The sequence below is a fragment of the Dipodomys spectabilis genome, unplaced genomic scaffold (genome assembly GCF_019054845.1).
Source record: "Dipodomys spectabilis isolate Male_0828 unplaced genomic scaffold, ASM1905484v1 ptg000092l, whole genome shotgun sequence".
Taxonomy (NCBI): Eukaryota; Metazoa; Chordata; class Mammalia; order Rodentia; family Heteromyidae; genus Dipodomys; species Dipodomys spectabilis.
Genome location: NW_024870769.1, coordinates 6223230 through 6245666, shown reverse-complemented (window position 1 = coordinate 6245666; position 22437 = coordinate 6223230). Strand labels below are relative to the sequence as shown.

General features: G+C 37.1%; 1 non-coding gene across 1 annotated transcript; it reads left to right on the top strand.

Annotated features, from left to right (window-relative positions):
• The first annotated feature begins 17489 nt into the window (after nucleotides 1-17489).
• LOC122112248 lies at nucleotides 17490-17592 on the top strand. The gene has a single exon (XR_006148143.1). It is a non-coding gene; the product is annotated as a U6 spliceosomal RNA (small nuclear RNA).
• The last annotated feature ends 4845 nt before the right edge of the window (nucleotides 17593-22437 follow it).

Genomic DNA, 22437 nt, shown 5'->3' with positions numbered 1-22437 from the left:
AGCTTTCTCTAATGTTTATACCCCTCACCACCTGTAAGGGTGAGCATTTCAAAGCAGCAAACTTTTAGGGGATAAAGCTGACCTGAAAGAACTAATCTTTAGCAGTAGTAAACAGAGTTGCTATTTGTGGACAAACGCTTCAGGCCAGTGGTTAAGTGCATAGGGGCAGCTCAGAACACTCAGGGACCCTTAGAAGGCAGATTTTACCTTGCTAATCAAAGTGAGGCTCTCCATCAAGAGAAAGTAGAAGATCCTTTGTTTCCATTAGTCTCTTCAGACCTTACCATAGAACGAATTGCAGGAAGATTGTGCCAAAAAGAGAAACTGCTTTCAAAACTTGTAAGAAAAAGCGTCTTACAAAATTATCTCACTGGAGGCATTGTTTTTTTTAATTAATTTATTGTGTTTGTGTAGGTCCTGGGGCTGGAACTTAGGGATTAGGCACTGTCCCTGAGCTTTTTGCTCAAGGCTACTATTCTGCTGTACCACAAGCCACACCTCTAGTTCTGGCTTTTTTTTTTTTTTTTTTGGTAGTTTATTGGAGATGAGAAGAATCTCATGGACTTTTTTTTCTACCTGGGCTGGCTCTGAACCTTGATCCTAATATCTCAGCCTCCTGAGTAACTAGGATTACACTCATGAGCAACCAGTGCCTGGCTTGGGGGCTTAATTTTTTTTTTAATACATTCATTGACTAAGCAGGAAGTTTTAGAAAAGGAAATTAGAAAAGTAATCTTTCCATTGAAATATGTAAAACGTAGTCTTCCTTGTTAGATTTTTTTTTTCTTTTTGGTGAGGTCTGTATCGACAACTCATTAACATTAGTGTTTTTATATTTAGAATTTCCACACTTGGAAATACCCTATTCGATCATTTGCATGCCACCAAGGAAACTGGCCAATAGGTAGATTGCTTGATTTGAACTGTGGCATCCAAGTCAAAAAATGAATTTTGAAAAAAAGTCAGGAAAAATATGTCCATATTCTGTCATATAAGAAGACAAACATTATATGATCTCACTTATCTGTGGAATATAAAAAAACAGAATTCATGAAAGCAGAGTGGAATGGTGGCTACCAGAGCCTGGAGGGCTAAGAAGATGGAGCGTGATTCAAAGGGAACAGAGTTCCAAGTGGATGGAGGAGTGAGTTTTAAAGGTCTGAACTCGGGCTCTCACACTACATGGGCTTCCTTGTTCCTCTGGTGTTCTGCCACACCTCCAACCCAGCTTTTTGCTCATTATTTTAGAGATGGAGTTTTTGGCATTTCTCTGCTCAGGCTGGCTTCAACCCTGCATGGGTAGATCTCAGCTATCTGAGTAGCTAAGATTACTTGGCCTAGAGGAGTAGATTTTTAAACAATTTCATCACCAAAAATATTGAGATTAGTTGAAGGATATGAAAAGTAGATTGATTTAATCTCTCTACATATATACAGATGTTATCATTGAAAAATTAAAAAAATACTGGGTTGGATCAGCACTACAAAGATTAAAGAAAATAAATTTTTAAAAAACACAGGAACAAAAGTTTAAGTAGCTGAGATAGATCCTACATAACTATCAGTAGGAAGCTTCAAAATGGAATATTTTATTGCTAAAAAATTATTTAATTGCCAGGTGCCAGTGGCTCATGCCTATAATCCTTGGTACTGAGGAGACTAAGATCTGAGGATTGAGGTTCAAAGCCAGCCCAAGCAGGAATGTCCATGAGATTTTTAGGTCCAATTAATCACCCAAAAGGCAGAACCAGAGCTGTCACTCAAGTGCTAGAACACCAGTCTTGTTCAAAAAAGCTCAGGGAGGGGCAAGGAAGGTGGCTCAGTGGTAGAGTGCTTGCCTTGCATGCATGAGGTCCTCGGTTCGATTCCTCAGCACCACATAAGCAGAAAAAGCCGCAAGTGGGGCTGAGGCTCAAGTGGTAGAGCGCTAGTCTACAGCTCGGACTGTCAGCAAAACAAAACAAAACAAAAAAGACTACTTACTATATAGAAACGTTGTATGAATTATAGGCCAAAAATAAGTATAAATCTTTGTGAACTTGGGTCGGATTGGGCAAAGAATTCTTAGAGAAGACATACTAAACACAATCCATTTAAGAAAAGGTATTTCATCAAATGAGAAATACCTGTTCTCAAGTAATATTATCATGAAAATGAAAAGGTAACATGAACTTGAAAATGAGCTGGAAAATATGTGTGAACCACTCTCTCATAAAGTACTTTTATTAAAAATATACAAACCAGGTACTGGTGGCTCTTGCTTGTAATCCTACATACTCAGGAGTCTGAGACATAGAGAATCAGTTCAAAGTCAGCCTAGTCAGAAAAGTTTAGGAGATTACATCTCCAATTAACCAGCTAAAAGCAAGGCTGGATATGTTACTTAAGAGGTAGAGCACCAGCCATGAATGAAAAAGTCAAGTGAGAACTCAAGGGACTGAGTTCAAGTTCTAATACTGGTATGTACAGAGAGAGAGAGAGAGAGAGAGAGAGAGAGAGAGAGAGAATGTGCAAAAATCAGTCAAGTAGTAGACCATGCCTATAATCCTAGCTACTTGGGAGATAGAGATCAGGAGAATCTTAGTTCAAGGCCAGCTTAGGGAGAAAAAATTCAAGAAATTCAATCAGAAATTTAACCAGATATAAATTATGCCTCAAAAAATTAGATTCCTATTACATGGAAAAATAAAAATCAACTGAAGACATATTATACATTAAAATACAAAATGAAAAATGAAATATTTGATAATGAAACATGGTTTAAAATCTTAGAAGAGGCAAGAATTTCTTAATACTCAACATGGGAAAAGATTCTGTTATTTCTGCTCATCTCCACACCAAATGATATTACAATGAAAGCAAAAAGTCAAACCACAAATGAAAAGAAGAAATTTACAATACAAATAATTGTCAAAACATTCATGTGCAGAGCATCAAACTCCTACAAAAGAACAAAATAATCAGATATAAAAGAGGGGGGATGCTAGAGTTCGCTGTCTTTAACTATGCTTGCACACATCTGAATGCTAGGAAATAAGGGCACATTTCCTTGTCACCTGAATGTTGCTGGTTACACCAGGAAGAAACAAACCAGTGAACTGAGAATAGTAGACTTTCTACAAGGTGGTTAGCATGGTGTCTCCAAAAACTGTCACATCACAGGTGAAAATCCAAAGAGAAACTACAGACTACATACCAAACACAGCAAATAAAGTTTCATCTACTCCTGGTTCCCAAAAGTAAAATATCTATAAGGGAGTGAAGCCATTAGGGAAATTTAAATAGCAAGGGCTATTCAATCATGTTATGAAATTCTTAAAGTCTCATAGCATTAATAACAATATTAGGATGTGCAGAATTCTGTGTATGAGAATGCTGGAATTCAAACTCAAAGACTTTTCACTTCTGCTTGGCTTTTTCACTCAAAGCTAGTACTCTACTACTTGAGCTACATGCCGGCTTGTGGATTTCTGCTGGTTAATTGGAGATAAGAGTCTCATAAACTCTGCCCTGCCTGGCTTTGAATTGTGATCTTCAGATCTCAGCCTCCAGAGTAGCTCGGTTTACAGGTGTGAGCCATCACCACCTGACTTAGAGAATGTTTTAAGAAAAGCATGCTGAACTCTTTAAGAATAACATGTTATGATGTCGACAAGTTGCAAATAGCTCAGCAAAGTATGTTTTTAAACTAAGAACTTGGTAAACAGCCATACTGTGGTAAACAAGTAGTCCTTCATAATTACTGGAAGTATAAATTGATAAGGCATGTGGGGCAAACAATTTAGTAATATCAACTCTGCAAATCCACAAGTCTTCTAAATCAAAAATTCCACCACTAGAAATTTATTCTTTAGATTGCTGGGACATATAAAATATTGTTTGTGTCCATCAGTAGGGAAATGATAAACTCAGTTTGCGTTCATGCATGCAATGAAGCATTATTCAGGAAAAAAAAAATGGAAGGTTTAAAGGCAGATATGTCAGATATGGAAGCATATCTGACATTTACTACTGAGTGAAAAACAAAGCACTGAGCGGTATTATCATATGCTTCTATTTATTTGATTCAAAGAGGAGATTTGCTTCTGCATGAACTTTTTGTTTTCTTTGCCAGTCTTGGGATTTGAACTCAGGACCTGGGCATTATCCCTGAGTTTTTGGTGCACAAGGCTACCACTTTACCACTTTAATGACAGCTTTTTGTAGGTTAATTCTTCCTGACCCCTGACTGGGCTGACTTCAAACCCCAATCCTCAGATCTAATCCTCCTGAATAGCTAGATTATAGGTGTGAACTACTGGCACCAGCATAAACTCTTTTTGGCAAGATGCAGGGGAAGTTACACATATGGATGCATTGAGGTACCTGAAGTCTAGGATCAGAGGGCAGCTTTTCCCTCCTCACTTTTTGTATACCTTTTGACTTTTCAACATGTCAATAAATCATTTATTCAAAGCAACCTTAAAAGCATCCATAAAATGAAATGCTAAATAACATAAATGTTGAATGCGTAATAATATGTAAGTAAATATATAAATAAATGTGTAATATATCAAGAATGTATAGACCAATAGGAAAAGTGAAGGGACTGTGGACAAGGGAGGTGTCAGCCCTGGTTGTGATGGGTAGGGAGTGTCTTATAATCGATATCTAGAATCCTGGTGCAGAGAGTTAGTGGGTTTCATTTTCTCATTTTAAGTTGGCCATATCCAATATATTCTCACAATGGACTGCTTCCATTGTCCTCACCATAGTGTCGTACTGTCCCAAGAGAATGCTGGTGAAACATTGTAAGTAGACAATTCATACACAGAAAGCAGGTATGGGGAAGAAAAGGCCAAGTCCAAATGCATTCAATTTCATTATTCATCTTTGAAATAAAAATTAAAACAGCTGAGGCATAGCTTAGTAGTAAAACTCTTGCCTGGCATACGTAAGTCCTGGGTTTGATCCCCAGTACTGGAAAATATCCAACCAAACAAATAATCCTACATCTAGACATGGGTGGATCATAGCCATAGTCCTGGCTATGCAGGAAGCAGATACCAGGAGACTGAACTTTGAAACCAGCCTGAAATAACCAGCAGAAAGCTAGGCTAGAGGTGTAAATAGTAACTCTCCATTTTCTCCTTTCCTCATTCTCAAGAAACTGTCATTCGGCTTTCTGTTTCTATAAACTTGACTGCCAAAGGCATCTTATACAAGTGGAATTATAGGATAGTCTTCTATTTTTGTGACTAGCTTTTCTGCACATGCAATCATGTCTCTAAATTTATACCATATGTCAGAATTCCGTTCATCTTTAAGGCTGAATAATATTCCATTGTAGAGATATATCACATCTATTTGTCCACTTATCCTTCAATAAATACTTGGGTGGCTTCCACTTTTTGGCATTGGTATGAACATTACTATGAATAAGGCTGTCCAAATATTTCTTCCAGTTTTTAATTTCAATTCTTTTGGATATATACCACAAGTGGGGTTTCTGAATTGTGTAACAATTTTATTTTTAATTTTTTTGAGGAATCACCATGCTGTTTTTTATAGTAGGTGGCATCATTTTCTGTTCCTATCAAGAGTGTACAAGAGTCTTATCCTCAGGGCTGGGAAGGTGGCTCAGTGGTAGAGCTCTTGCCTTGCATGCATGAGGCCCTGGGTTCGATTCCTCAGCACCACATAAGCAGAAAAAAAAACCAGAAGTGGCGCTGTGGCTCAAGTGGTAGAGCGCTAGCCTTGAGCTGAAGAGCTGAGGGACAGCGCCCAGGCCCAGAGTTCAGGCCCACGACGGGACCCTCCCCCCAACCCAAAAAAGAGTCTTATCCTCTACAAACTCTCCAACAACTGTTACTTCATTTTTCTAAATAACAGCATCCTAATGCATGTGAAGTATCTTATTTTGGATTTTAATTACTCTAGTAATGAATAATGTTGAACAGTCTTCCATGTGTTTACTAGAAATAAACCATTTGTAACAGAAACAAATTATTACAAAGAGAGGAAAAATCAAAGTATAAATATTAAATTATTTGGTATGTTGACTGTCACTTAACATCAAGCAATTTTAAATGCAATTAATAACCTATAGCCATTTATATTTGCCCTTCAGAGGTTTTCTATATCTTTCTTTTGATGCAAAAATAGTGTTTTTGACATAAGATTTTGACTTCTGATTATTATTAACCATTAGGCTCTTCTTTTTTAATTCAAAGTATTAAAGTATCTAAGTCTATTAAGTATCTAAGCCTAAAGAGATTTTTTGTGTTGAAATATTATTCAGTAAATGTTGACTTCTCCTCTCTTCTTGTATCACCAAGGAAGGTGGATTTCTCCATGTACCTTGTTTTGGCTGATGGAACATGGCAGGCATGACCTCAGCCTTAAAAGATGTGACCTGTTTCCACTCATTGTCTGAACAGAGCAGACATGTTCCTTGTAACTACTGAACCCAAGCACCAACAAACCTAAAATTGATCTGCAGCCTTAGGCAGAACTTCCTGAGCCCATCCATGGAACTCTAAGAAAGAAATCACTGCTCACTCTTATGGACCACTGAGCTTCTTTAGGCCATTTTTAAAAATTTTATTTTCTTGTAACGATGCTGTACAGAGAGGTTACAGTTACATCAGTAAGGTAATGAGTACATTTCTTGTAAGGAATTGTTACCCCTCTCCTTTGTTTTTCTCCCAGCATCCCTTCCCTCCTCCACTTCCCCACTCCCCCCACAAAGTTAATTTCCAACATATTGTTTTGTGAGTATCATTGTTGCCAGGGTCATCCTGTGTCCTTGTTTTAGCATTTTGTTATTCCCCTTCTCCTCCCCAAATTAGATAAATGTATATACAAGATTCAAGATATCAAAATCAAATACAGTGGCAACAGGGATATACCATAGGAGGAAGAACATACAAAAGAAACAAAGAAAAAAATCACATACTACATTAAAAACAGCAAACACAAAGAATAACCTCTTGTGACCGTATCTTGGGGTTCATTTCTCTTAGCATCATCTCATATGGTCATGTGTACATAGATTTTTAGCTTTTCATCTGATAAGATTATCCTAGACATATTCTAATTATTGCAAATAAGGGAAATCAGAGGACCTATTCTTTGTGTCTGGTTTACTTCACTTAATATGATTTTTTCCAAGTCTTTCTATTTCCTTACAAATGGGGCAGTTTCATTCTGATGGAAGCATAGAATTCCTATTTATACATACATATATATATATATATATATATCACATATATATCACATTTTCTTGATCCATTCATCTACTGAGGGGCATCTGGGTTAGTTCCATATCTTAGTTATGGTGAATAATGCTGTTACAAACACAGTTGTGCTGGTAGCTTTAGTATGGCCTTTTTTGTGATTATTTGGGTAAATTCCCAAAAGTGGGATTGCTGGGTCATAGGGGAGCTCTATGTGTAGTCTTTTGAGGAACCTCTATACTGCTTTCCAAAGTGGTTGAACAAGTTTACACTCCTACCAACAATGCAGTAGGGTTCCCTTTTGGCCACATCCCCTCCAGCATCTGTTGTTATTAATTTTTCTTAATTATAGCCATTCTAACTGTGGTGAGGTGGAATCTCAATGTTGTTTTGACTTGCATTTGTTATGGATAGTGAGATTACAGATTATATTCTCACCTCTTTTGTGCTCTTTAGTACCTTCTAGATTTTCTACATAAGTATTTATTATTAAAAAGATTATAAAAATAACCTAAATGTCCTAGCAAAATATTAATAGCATGTTTCCTGTTATAAATTATATATCTTTTTTTTTTTGGTTGGTTTTGGGACCTGAACTCCGGGTCTGGGTGCTGTCCCTCAGATCTTCAGCTGAAGGCTAGCACTCTTACCACCTGAGCGTCAGTCCTACTTCAGGCTTTTTCTGCTTATGTGGTGCTGAAGAATTGAACCCAGGGCCTCAAGCATGCAAGGCAAACACTATTACTGAGCCACCTTCCCAGCCCCAAATTATATATCTTTTTAAAGTACTTTCCTTGAAATCTGCTTCCAAATGAGTATATCTTACTTTCCTAACCAAGGAAAAACAAGGGATTTCCTTCCTTCCCCTATTCCCTCCTTTCTTCCCTTCTTTACTCTCTCTTTCATTCTTCTCTCTTCCTTTGTTCCTTTCTCCTTCCCTCCTCTCTTCCTTCCTCCTTTTTTCTCTTTATCAGTCTTTTTTCTCTCTCTCTATTTCTCTCTCTCATTCCCACATCCCTCCTTCTCTCTCTCTTTCTTTTTTTCTTTCTTGGAATAGTGGCTATACAAAAATCCCAAAAGATACCAGAATAAAAAATGGAGACAACAGGGGTTATACCATGGGGGATGAACATACAAAAGAAACAAAAATACCACATAGTACATTATAAATACATTAAAAAGAACAGCAAGAAAGATAAAATCTCTTGTGTCCCTATCTTGGGGTTCATTTCGCTTAGTATCAGCTTATATGGTCATTTGTACAAAGCTTTTGACCTTTTCTGCTTGTCCTAGACATATACTAGTTTTTGCAGATAAGGGAAACCATGGGACTTTTGTTTCTTTAGGCCTGGCTTGCTTCACTTAATATAATTTTTTTCCAGGTCTTTCCATTTCCTAACAAATGGGACGGTGTCATTCTAAAAAAATCCCAAAAGAAACTTCAAAAAGTAGTTATAAAAGTAAGAAGAGACATATCTTTTTTAGAGCTAGGAGTATAGATAAAAAGTGACTACAAATGGATACTAAGTAACTTTGGAGGGTATTAAAATGTTGTGATACAGGATTATAATTATGGTTATATAGTTCTGTAATGTGCTAAAAGTCATTTACTTAAAATGGGTGGATTTTGTATTATATAAATTACACCACAACAAATATTTTAGAAAAAAAATTCCCGTACATGATAACTTAAAAACATAGACTTCAGTTTCAATAAGTAGAGCTAGAGATAACTCTGCCAAAAAGACACAATTGTAAGCAATATTTTTTAAAAGATAAGCATGCAAATGCTAATTAAGAAGGTAGAATCAGGGAGTATGGTTCCAGTGGTAAAGCCAACCAAGAAAGAAACCCTGAGTTAAAGGAGGAGTAAGAGGAGGAGGAAAAGGTGAATCAATCAAAGACAAATGTGATGAAGTAAAAATTTTAGATGTGAAAAATAAAAGGCTGCAACCCCCAATTTAACAGGAATTTAATCAGCACACTTCTTTACTTTGAGCAAATTAGTATTTGCAAATCACATTCCTCTACACAGTGGTCCCAGCAGTTTGTAAGAGACATACTTGGGGTCAGAGGGTTAGTAATAAAATGGACCAGGGCTTTGGAATCCTGCCAACAGGACAATGGGTTCGGAAGTACGTCAAGTAAAAACAGTTTGTTAACAATGGCAGTGTACAGACAACTTTCATTCTTTCCATGCCAATTATAGGTTAATTCGTCAGCTACTGGTTGAAATTGGCAGAATGTAAATGAATCAACTGAATGTTTCCCTGTAGGACCTGCGATGTAACCAAAGACTCCATGTTCTGTTCAGAAGTTAGCTTATTTATATCAAAATGATTTGCAAATTATATAACCTAATTTAGAGTACAGTAAAAACCTTGTACCCAGGTCCAAATATCCTAAACCAGGTCCTCTGTCTGGAAGTCATCTACTTGTCAAATTCTAGGCTAACCTCGAGCTCTTACAATAAGGAAGTTGCTATGACAACTGAGGAGAAAGTTTTGGGCAACATAATATAATCCAAAACTTTTTCTGAAAGAAAAACAACCATTTGAGTAGCTTCTCTAAGCCAAAAAGCCAATAATATATACCCCAAAAGAGAAATATATCCCAATTATAAAGCCTGAGACTCAAAGGTCAAGAAACAGAAAACTAGATGGCATAATCAAATCAACAGAGCCAGAAACATGGCAGGCCCACCCATTTGTCTTTGTCCTGAGCTTCTCTTCACTCATGAGATCCAAATTCTTATTTCATGTCCCAAAGATGGATGAGCTTGTGCTATTTGAGCTAAGACCCAAATATACCATATGATACAGATCTCCAGAAACCCCAGTAATGAATTGATTGAGCTTTCATTGTTATGCTTCTCTCAATCTTCCTTGAGTTCCTATTTGGCTTGACATATGTTCAAGGAAAAACTGATGCCTTTGCAAAAATTAAATCTAATGAAGACAAGATAGAAACAAAACCTTTTGAAGTAACTGATCTTCGAAGTATATTTCAGGGGAAGTAGTTTCTCCACTCATAATGAGAATTTTCTTTTTTTTCTATGTATTTTTGTTCTCTCTTTGTTCTTTATCTTTCTCTTTCCATTCTTACATGACTGCTTCAGTTTTAGCTGTGTAATTTGGGAAGCTGGTGGCATCCCAAATTTCAGAAGGAAGCTATGACTATACCTGACCAATTAGAAGCTTTATACTTCCCTGGCTGCAAAATTGGTTCAGAGGTGTAAACAAGATCCAATCAAAAATAATTGGATTAATATGGACCATTCATTGAAGGAACTGAGTCATTAGAATACCATCATGACTATCTCTGGTGTTGGAAAATACTATGACATACCGCATATACATTCCACCAATGGAGAGAAGATGTATTTTAAAATTTGGCCCTGATTCCTAAAGTTGTGTGACCTTGAACAAATTATTTAATGTCCTGGGCCTCATTCTCTTTACCTTCAAAATTCTTTGGGATCTTCTGTAAAGACTATATATAGGTTGCATATTTGAAGGTACCTCATAAATTATGTAAGGTCTTGCCTTTTGCCATTTGAAGCCTGGACAATGGGTTAGGAAGTATGTGGAACAAATACAGTTTGTTAACAACTCTAGTGTACAGACAACCCAGAAAGGAAGGTCCAAGAGAATCTTATCTCCAATTACCCACCCAAAACTGCCATGTGCTGAAGTGGTAGAGCACTAGCCTTAAACAAAAAAGCAAAGGAACAGTGCCCAGGCCCAAAGTTCAAGCCCCACTACTGGTACACACACAAAACAAAGAAAAGCTTCAGAGCCGAAAAATACTGCTGAGCCATGTGTCTGAAATGCTTAGTGGATTGCTATGGGGATTTTCTTTCTTTCCTTTTTTTAAAAATTTTCCGTTAGTGAGAATCACTCATGCCAAGCAATTATCTGCCAAATGGTGACTTCATTTATGATGCTGGCAATGTGATGTTGAACAGCGGATGACTTAGAGAAGAATCTGTCCCTTAGCTTATATAGCAAAGGAAGTGTAACAAAAATTTGGAGATGCTCATGTCATGTTCAAGAATTTTGTTCAGATTAAATTTATTGTAAAATGAATCACATCAGTTCACTATTTTTAAAGATTATAAGAATAAAAATGCCTAGCACTTACCAGACACAGAGAGCAGTTTATGTTACATTACATAGCTTAGTCCTTCCAACAACTCATAAGGAAGGTGCTTTTATAATCCACAAATCTGAAATGAGGCCCAGAGATGTTGACTAAATTTCCCAAAGCCTCAGAGTGCATTAGCAGCTGAGTTGGAATTTGAATGTGCAGAGCTTGGCTCTATCATCGAACTTGTGCAGCCACTGGGCCTTTCTGAACTTCTGATCATCTCAAGCATAGAATTCCATAGATTTTCTTTAACAAGTAACTTGTGTGCAAAATTCTAATATTTGGGATCTCTAAGTTTATCTTTCTCAAACACTGTTGTTTGAACTGTTATGACCTTCAGCAAGTTCCCAAGACTCCATACCTTGGTTTCTTCATCAGTCAAATAGTGATAATAAGGGGGCTGGGAAGGTGGCTCAGTGGTAGAGTGCTTGCCTTGCAGGGATGAGGCCCTGAATTCAATTCCTCAGCACCACATAAGCAGAAAAAACCTGAAGTGGTGCTATGGCTCAAGTGGTAGAGCACTAGCCTTGAGCTGAAGAGCTGAGGGACAGTGCCCAGGCCCAGAGTTCAGGCCCCACACTGCACCCAAAAAATAAATAAATAAATAAATGGTGATAATAATGGCATCTAATTCCTTGAGTGTTTGCTGGGGTAAAGGGAGAGAGTTCGTGTAAAGTATATAAAATCATGCCTGACACAAAGGATAGCTAAATAAATATCATTCATTGTCATGATCATTATCAACACCAATTTCACCCTGTGTATCAGACACCATTTCACATCTGCTCTTGCTCCTCTCAGTTTTTCCTATCCCTTAATGAAGACACCCTCTCCTCCTCATCTCTTACTCCCTGAAGTCCACTATTGCACATTTTCTCACACCTGTCCCCCATGAGGGCCTCACTTAGGCCAAGCTATGCATGTGCCACATCCTGAACTGGGGTATCTGATGATCCCCATGCATAAGATCTCTAAACACCCAAGGATATGCAGCTCAGAGTGCTGAGCAGTGCTGAGCAGAATCAAAACAAGCAATGCTTGGTAAGAAATGTACGCATTATCCTGCCCATGTAATTGTAACCCCTCTGTACAGTATGTTCACAAATTAAATTAAATTAAAAAAAAAAAAAGAAAGTAAAAAAAAAAAAGAATCAAAACGAGGAGTCTTAGTTGGGTGTCCGTGGCTCAAGTTTGTAATCCTAGCTGCTCAGGAGGCTGATATCAGTTCAAGACTAGCTGGTGCAGAACAATCTGTGAGAGTCCATCTCCAAAATAACCAGCAAAAAGCTGGACTGGAGTGGCTCAAGTGGTAGACCACGCTGAAGAAGCAAGCCAAGCCAACATGTGGCCTTGAATTCAAATACCGGTTACAGAAATAAAACAAAGCACTGCTTTTTCTTCTCTCATATCAAAGAGCATATTACTTTGCTTAAGTTGCTACAACAAAGTAACACAGACTGGGATCTTGGACTTAAACAGAGATTAATTTTCTCACAATTCTCATGGTTGTAAGGAGACTTTTTTGTTTCCTCCTGAGACTTCTCCTGACTTACAGATGGCTGTTTTCCTGCTGCTTTCTCCCTTAGCCTTTTATCTGTGCACATGAATCCCTGTTGTCTTCTTGTATGTACAAATGTCCTGTCTTTCTAAGGGCACTCATCATATTAGATTAAGGCCACCCCAACAGATCCTATCTCCAAATACATTCTGGGGTATAGGAGGCTAGGCCTTCAAATGTTGAAGCATTTGGAGGCTGTTAGACACATAATGTATAAAATTACATACTTTATATATTAAATTATAAATTTTACACATAGTTTATACATAAAATTATCTATTTTGTATATTATATATCCTAACGTTGTATAGCTAAGATCTATTTATATATTTTATACATAAAATATATACTACACAACATAGTACCTAATATATAACATACTCACGCCCAAAGAGACCCAGTTCAGATTATAACTGAGTGTCCCATGGATATTTCGCTAGGATTTTTCTTTAAGGTCTTATGGGATACAGCAACAGATTGACCTTCGTCATGAACTTTCTTTCCTGATTTTCATGCCCTCTCTGTTTGGAACTGTACTCACTGATAATGTCTTTGCACATCTTAGTCTCAGGCCATCTTTCTCAAGATTTGTGACTGACATGTTTAACGGAAGTTGTGAATGAGCTCCTACTTTGGGGACAACCACAGATGGGGTTTTGGCCATCCCTGGGCTGAACTAGCCCCTCAGTATGTGTCCTGGCCATACCAGATGCTTTCATGACCCAGGCTCCTCATCTTTAAGTAACGGGGCTAGGTTTCCTCCTCCCCTGAAATTACATCAGACATCCTTTCTGTGAGTGACCTTTTTAATTCTTTTGTAGCTGAATGCTTATTTCCATAAAATTATAAATAAGCAAATATTCTGGATAAATTGGGCAAGAAAAATCCCAGATTTGCCCAAAAAGGAAAACAAAATTACATGATACTTCAAAAAGTTTCTAAATTAATGCTCAAGTATTATATATAATTATATGTGAGAAAGTTAACATATATACAACTTGTCTGTCCAAGATTTTAATTTTCCTGGCCACAACATGTATGGCAGTTAAGGCAAAAGACAGAAGTAGATTAATTCACATAAACTTGATATGTATATCACGTATACATACACAATGCAAACCTCATTCTTTTGTCTTATAACTATGTGGAAGCAGCTAGGTGTGGATGCAAATACATTTTTCATGCATTTCTCTTGGCATTATCGTCATATTTAATGTAACATCCAGCAAAGCAGAAATTTTAATTACATTTATGGCTTAACCATCTGTATTTGTTTGGAATTTCTGACTCTTCAAAGCAAAATTATGAACCTGGCTTTAGGTCTGGAAATGTCTCAGACTACAGCCAAATGCATTATCAACAAACTGTGTGACTGTGGTCCAAATATAAAATAAGATGAGAAGAAGCTGAAATTCATTGTCAAAATACCAAAGTACCTGGATTTTTTATATAGTCACAGATTTATACTGATACACTTCAAGGAAGCTAACAGGGAGATTTCACATATTTTCAAGGGAAGAAAATGCCTCAGCATCAATAGACTGCCAAATCATTATATGTGTGTGCATGTATATGTGTGTGTATGAATAAAATATGTGTGTATTTTGAGGTTTTGGACTTTTTTATTATCATGGAGTATTTGCATAAACATAATGAGATGGTTTGAGATTGAGCCCAAGTCCAAACAGAATGTTCTTTTCTATTTGATATATACATATTTATGTGTGTGTGTGTATATATATATGTGTGTGTGTGTATATATCTAATGTATACAGCCTGAAGGTGATCCTATACTGTTCTTAGTGTATTTATACTTTGATTGTGACCCATCACATGAGGTCAAGTATGGAATTTTCCACTGTAGAATCATGTCGGTCCTCAAAACACTTTCCCACCAGGTGCCACCAGTGGCTCATACTTGCAATCCTAGCTACTCAGTAGGCTGATATCTGATGTCTCAAAGTCAGGGCAAGAAAGTCCTTGAGACTCTTATCTCCAATTAACCACCAGAAAACTGGAGGTGGAGCTGTGGCTCAAAGTGGAAGAACTCTAGCCCTGAGCAAAAAAAGCTCAGGGTCAGCTCCCAGGTCCTGAGTTCAAGCCCTACAATCAACAACAATAAATAAATAAATAAATAAATCTTTCTTTCAGATTTGGGGACATTTCCAATTTAGAATTCTCACACTGTGATGTTCAATTTGTCGAGGAAGACAACAGTAAGCCATTCTCAATTTGTGTCAGCTCCCAAAAGTGAAACATTCTTCTATCCTACCTGAGGCTATCTAGATATTCAGATGAGCAAGATTTAGATGACAAGGAAGGAATCCAAAAAGATGACATTGCAACTAAAAAAAGAGGAGTCCTCAGGGACTCAAGTTTGGGGCCTGAGCTCAAGAGCTCCCCAGTAGGGCCATGAGTGGGCACAAAGCCTGGCCCACACTTCCCTCAGCATGGCCTCTGCTAGGGCTCTGCTCTCCACTTTCAGTGCCAGGAAATGGGCTTGTTGAGCCACATCCTTCAACTCTAAGTTCAGAGGAAATCTTCTGCATGTTTAATGACTACTTAAAACAGTAACGAATAGTGCTGTCTTCCAGCACTTGCTATTAATAGTGACAGCCATCTTGCCCACACAAAAGCAGAATGACATAATGCAACATAATGACCCTTTCTTCTGTCATGAAATATGAATGATACTTTGCTACACCTTTAAGTTATACTGAGAGTCCTGAGTCATTGAGGCTTAACTGGGAAAGATTACACACACACTAAGTAACACATCTATCTGTCACTCAGCTTGTGCGCATGTTCTTGTGTTAACCAAACTTTAACCCAGCTTGTGTGCAATTATGAAAGAAGAAAGGGACATGAAAGAGAAAGAAAATTATGGGGAAAAACTCTCTGGAGGATAAATTTCAACTGATATTTTTCTTATACCATATATGTAGCAGATATTTTAAGCATACTTTAAGAAACCAGCTTAGGCAATTTTATGTATATCATATAATTGCAATGATGTAAAAATGAATACATAGCCCAATCTGTATTTAGCTATTTAGAAATCATAAGGTCAGGGGCTGGGAAGGTGGCTCAGTGGTAGAGCGCTTGCCTTGCATGCATGAGGCCCTGGGTTCGATTCCTCAGCACCACAGAAGCAAAAAGAAAAAAGCCGGAAGTGGCGCTGTGGCTCAAGTGGTAGAGCACTAGCCTTAAGCTGAGAGCTGAGGGACAGTGCCCAGGCCCAGAGTTCAGGCCCCATGACCGGACCCAAAAAGAAAGAAAGAAAAGAAATCATAAGGTCAGCAAAAATCAAAACTCTATCTAAAATGTAAATTAAAAGCAAAAAAAGTGGTGGATATTTAGCTTAGATGGTAAAGTGCCAGCCCAATATGGCCCTGAATACCACTTTCCCCACCTCCCTCAAAAATGAATTCCTTATAAAGAGGAAAATATATCACACTTGTATTTGTGAGACTATCAATATATTATTCCTTTCTCTTTTACTTTTATTTTCTAAGTTTTTCAATAGGCATATGTATTGCATCAGTAATGTAATACAGATGCAATAAATTTTTCTTAAATTAAAATAAGATGTTGAGAGATGTGAGCTTGCTTAAAGAGGGCAAAAAGATAGGTATGTGGATGCCAAAAAAGTAATTGCTAATTATAAACATTTCTCATTTTCATCAAAATTAATCAGGCAGTTTCTACTTATTCTTCCAGTAGAAGTCCATGTTTGTAGCTGCAAAGACCTGAATTTCTTTTGTAAGACTTTAAAGTTCAAACTGCACATATAACTTCTCTAAGGAAAAACACACACACACAAAAATAATTTCTCTGGGGTATTAATAAAAGTGCATACTGAGCAAGCCTAAATTAAAAAGGTTTTTCTTATAGGGGAAAGGTAACAGACTATCAGTTGTGATTTCAAGATGGATTAAAAACACAGGTCCTTCTAGAGTCAAATATATCCCACCAGGTGCTAAGAAGGAGTACAGACCTCCCTTCACGCACCTGCCCCCCTTCATTTCCTGGCTCAGGACTGAACTCAGGGACTCTTGCTTGTGAGGGAAATATTCTACCACTTTAGCCACACAATCTCTACTTTTTGCTTTTAGTTTGTTTTTCAGATATAGAGTTTTGCTCAGGCTAGCCTTGAGTCAAGATTCTCCTTCCTCCTCCCAAACAGCTGTGATCACAGGTGTGTACCATCATGCCCAACTTAAGTTCAGACCTTCTGTGAACGGCCCAGATTCCACTACACAATGAAGATTGGCTTTTATTTTGCCAATCAAATTTGCTGTTCATTGTCTTAGATCCTTCTACTCTGAAAGGAGTTTTGCTTTTCTTTAACATTAACAAATGGTCTATTAAAGAGGTTTTCCCAAACAGGGGTCTATGAAAATGAAAATCAAAGCATATTCCCTCTCAAAGTTTACCAACAGCTGCTGGGTCTCAGAATGACCTAGAGAGCTTTTGAAAAACACAGTCCTGAGGATCTGCCAGAGATCTGAATCAGAATTACTTAGGATTGTAGCCTCCACTTTACATCTCAAAATAAGCTTCCTGTGCCAGTTTGGCTGTATGTAGGCTAAGACTGGAATGCTTCACAGATTAGTAAGGCCTCTGAGCAAGGATGACACTCAAATTCAGGAAGTTTACCATATTTTCTGTGCTTTCCCTGAATTGTGTTGCTTTTCTTTCTTTTCCAACTTAATAAAGTCGAGAAAATTCATAAATAAATGAGTCAATAATACAAAGCACACTTCCTAGGGAAACTATGTATGGTTTAGAACATGTTTGCAGTTCATAAATGATGAATGGGTGCACATAGAAAGAGAGAGGAGTTTCTTGAATGATTCTAACATAAAGAACTCAAGATTTAAGCTGGGCTCACAAGTATAATCCTAGCTACTCAGGAAGTTGAGATCTGAGGATTGCAGTTTGAAGCCAGTCAGGGCAAGAAAGTCTATGAGACTCTTAACTAACCACCAAAAAAAGCAGCAATTGTGGCTCAGTGGTAGAATACTAGCTTTAAGGAAAAAAAAAGCTTGGGGTCAGTGTCCAGGCCCTGAGTTCAAGCTCATGAAACAAAGAATCCATGGTTTTAAAGAAAAATAGGGTATTTTAAAATTAATTACTTTGTTCTTCCCTCCTTCATTTTCCCTTCCATGTTATTCCATTCGTGTACTAAATTAGGAGAGCTCAGACTCAGCTAAATATCTTGCTTAATCTAATTTCATTGATTTGGAATGCATTCATATGCAAAATTTCCAAGGTCTTATGCCACCCTATCATTGCCAATATTGACTGACCACTTAATATAGTTCTTGTGCTTTACATCATTGTTATATTTAATTCTCATGAGGTATAAACTCTTGAGCTAGATGTCATCTTATAAAATAGATATCATCATTCCTGTTTTATAATTGAAGAAACTGAGACTTGGAAAATGTTTGAGCCAAGGTGCATTAATTTTCGTCTTAAATGTCCCCTAAAGGGCTTTCTCCTGCCCTGATTTCTCCCTCTCTTTCTCTCCCTCTCTCCCTCTCTCATTCTCCTTCTCTTTTGGTATTGTTGGAGTTTGAACTCAAGATCTCACAATTGCTAGATCAATACTGTACCACTGACCCAGACATCCAGCCTTTTTTTGAAATTGCTATTTTTGAGAAAGAGTTTTTCTTCCTGCCTGGACATACCTAGTCTACGATTTAGATGGCAGCTATAAAAAAACACAGCTTATCACTTGTATACGTCATTACTCTCAGTACCACTAGATCTCTCTCTAAAAAGCTTTTGATAAGGGAAATGTGTCCAGAGTGTGAAATGGTAGCTGCATCTCAGGACATCAGGAAGAGAGCCTCTGGGATTGGCAGTTCTACCCAGAGACACTGGGTACAACTGCCACTTCTGATGTTCATGTGACATCTTAGGATCATGATCACTGAACGTCCTGTTATACTAAGCTTTTCAAAGGAATTCTATAAAATTGAGAAACGTTCACCAACTTCAGAAAAAAACTAAAAAATACAGGATATTGGTCAGCTTTCTGACTCTAGAATAAAATACTGGAAATGATCAACTTGAGAAAGTGATAATAAAGACAAAGTTCTGTTTGGACTGTCATTTTTGGAGGTTCAAGTCCAAGATCAGCCAACTCATCTTTTGAGCCACTCATGGGTGTGTTAGGTGGCAATGGCAGGAAGTATGCTGTGTTTATCACCAGGAATTCAAAAAGAAAACGTACTCTTAGGGAACACACAAGGACTTCCTGCCAGGCTCACTCTCTAAGATTTCTGCTACGTCTACAGTATCACTGTGGGAATTGAGCCTTTAACACTTGGACCTTGAGTATGGGGGGAAAAAACATTCAACAAACAAATTGTAGCAATGGTTGACGTTAATTAAAATAAGTATGTTATTCATGCTACTTCTTTATTGTTTCCTGCTATAAAAATGAGATACATTTGGATTATGACTCAACTTGACAAATCAATTTTATGAGCTTTTCCTTAAAGTTAGGTCAATTCCAGTCCCCTCATTGTTCAGAAAGGAAATGACACAATGACGTTAACTTGTGAGAAGGCAACAGAAGACTAGAAGTCAGAAGGAACTTTGGGCATTTGCTTTTAATTTCTATCAGAGTATAATTTTTCATTTTAAGTTCTATGGGAATGGAGTCTGACTCACTAATTATCTCTGAATCCTGATACCACAACTAGAAGAGAGAAGAAGGTCAGTCAACTTCGGTGACGAATGTTGAACTTGAAGCCTTCAGAAATACTAGCAATACGTTAGGAACTCTATGGGGCTTTCTTACAGTTAGCATGTATTTTTTCTTACGGAGCAATAGAGTTGAATGTCCTCTCAATGTTTTATATTCTGAGCACAATGTTAGATTTCACACATTTTTTTGTTACTAAATATCTGCCCAGAAAAATGGGGTAAATCAAAGTAAGATAGATTGGAACAGTGTGGAAGAATCAAATAATCCTAACTTCAAAAATATCACCATACTTTTTGCTATTTTTCTCTTTCCTTTTGTTCTGGAATTATTTGTTTTGCCCCAGGAACAAATCATTTTTCATCTGCATTATACTCTCTTTCAAACAAAATAGCTATATAGGATAGATTTATTGGGCCTAAGGACATGTGAGGACAATATACTTAAGGCTAGTGATTAGTGACAGTTATAGCAATGTCTTACATTTTAAATCTAAAATCAAATTATCAATCTTTAGGGTACAAGTTTGTTCCTATGTATTGCAGATATGGGGGAATGTGTTATTTCTTTGTATAGAGTAATTAAAGAAAAATAGTGTATCCTACTCATGGTTATTGATCTAGAGTCATAATAAACTTATCTACTTATTCATTGAAGTTTTTGCCAATCCATTAAGAATTATTGATACTACTCTATTAGATGGCTAAATTACAGAATAAAAAAGGAGCTTTTTTTAATATCATAATTTCTAGTTTATATTATTATAGGCTAATCAATATGTCTATAATAAAAGTATTAAAATATGCACATTTCTGGCAGTAATTCCACTTCAAGGAATATACCAAAGATGTATAAAAAGGAGTATGTGCAAACATTTATATCATAGTCTTATTTAGAGAAGCCCAGAATTGACAATAGCCCACATGTGCTAACATTAGTGAGATTAATACATAGTAAATCCATTGCTATATGGAAAATATTCACCATTTCTTGTCAGGTAACAATGAAAGAAGTTGAGAAGGAGAAAGTAGATGGTTGGTATGATACTGCTTTCATAAGTTCAAAACTGACCGTGTGTGTGTGTGTGTGTGTGTGTGTGTGTGTGTGTGTGTGTAGGTACACATTCAAAACTAAACATTAGAATACTTGGATTTGATACCTGCTGGGCCTGTGGCTTCACACCAGCTCTTTTACTTCAATAATTGCTATGGAAACCAGATTCACAGATGTACTCTGTAACTCTGTCCTCGCTGAGAGGTTTTATTAGTCCTGTGGGTTGTCTGTAGAATTCCCTTCATCTTCTAATGTCTTTGCAGGTTCAGAAGACAAAGGTGTGAGGGGATTCCCTTCTTCATAAGTTGGCCCTTAACTATAAAGAATGGAAACAGGAAAAAAAAATATTGCAGGTGATATGTTCACAACTAGTGTCACTCTGACATAAATACGTCTGACTTGTAATATTCACTAATTACTGTCGTTGTATTGGCTTTCAAATTACTCACCTGATGTTACTGAACATCAGAAAGGTAGTCAGAAAAGGGTGCAATCGACTGTGCCAAGCTGGGCCACAGAGCTCCAACACCCAGCTGATTTCCTCCATGTCTTAAAAAAAAATCATCTGAAATAGATTCCACACATTCTGCTCTGGGGGGGGCCCAGTCATATCGTAGTCTCATTGCTCTGAGAGGTGAGCAGCTGGATAAGACTTTGGTCAAATGGCCTTTCCTCGCTTTCCTGCTGCCCTTTCTCTGTCTGTCCATTCTCACTTCCCAGAAGAAACAGCTGCAATTAAGCAACTAAGGCTTCAGCAGTTTCTTAGAAAACTCAAGGAAGACAAGTTTCATGGAGCAGAACCACTCTGGGTAATTTGGACTTTTTAAAGTTCTTCAGTTCTTGCATTATATATGTCACTTAATGTAATTAAAAGGAAATAAGCAACATTTAAAGTTGTGGTAAACTGGGAATAGGATATATGTCTATAGTCCCAGCTATTTGTGAGGTAGAGGAAAGATCACTCAAGCCCAGAAATTTAGGGCCAACCCGGGCAATACATTTTACTTTATAAAATAAAATAAAATAACATTATGAGTGAATTCCATATATTATAGTAGAGTCCCTTGAAAATTAAAAAAAAGACACTGTATGATTTAGGAAAAAGGAACTGATTCTTGGGACACACATTTGTTGTTCTACATATCTGTAGTTCTATGATTCCTTATTCCTTATTGTTTATGAGACTGGAGAAGAAGGAAGTACGGATGAAAACAGGGAAGCGAGGATTAAAGGGAAATACAAATTTGTCCTATTTTATTTTAATTGCTGTTGTTTGATCGTTTTTGCCTTTAGCCTTGCCAAGGGTTGCATAAAGATATCCAGTAGAGGATAATGAAAACAATAGCTACAGATGACAAGGCTGATTCACCAAGTTTATGAGCAAAAAGGAATTTTAGCATATCATTCATAGTCACACACTCAGTTACTATACGTAACTGAGTTTTTAAAATTTGTCAGCTAACGAAGAGATAATATTATCATCACTATCTTTAGGAAATATTTTATTCTGCAAAAGCTGCTATACAGAGAAAAAGCTTCCAACTAGAATTTAGTTAAGTACTGAACTACAAATATGTAGAAATTTAAAATGGTCCAGAAAGGGAAAGGGGTGTAACTCGCTGGCAGAGCACTTGCCTAGCAAGCGTGAGGCCCTGGGTTCCATTCCCAGGACCACAAAAATAAATAAATAAAATTAAAGAAGAAATGGTCCAGGCAAATGTAATAAAGTAAATATTTAT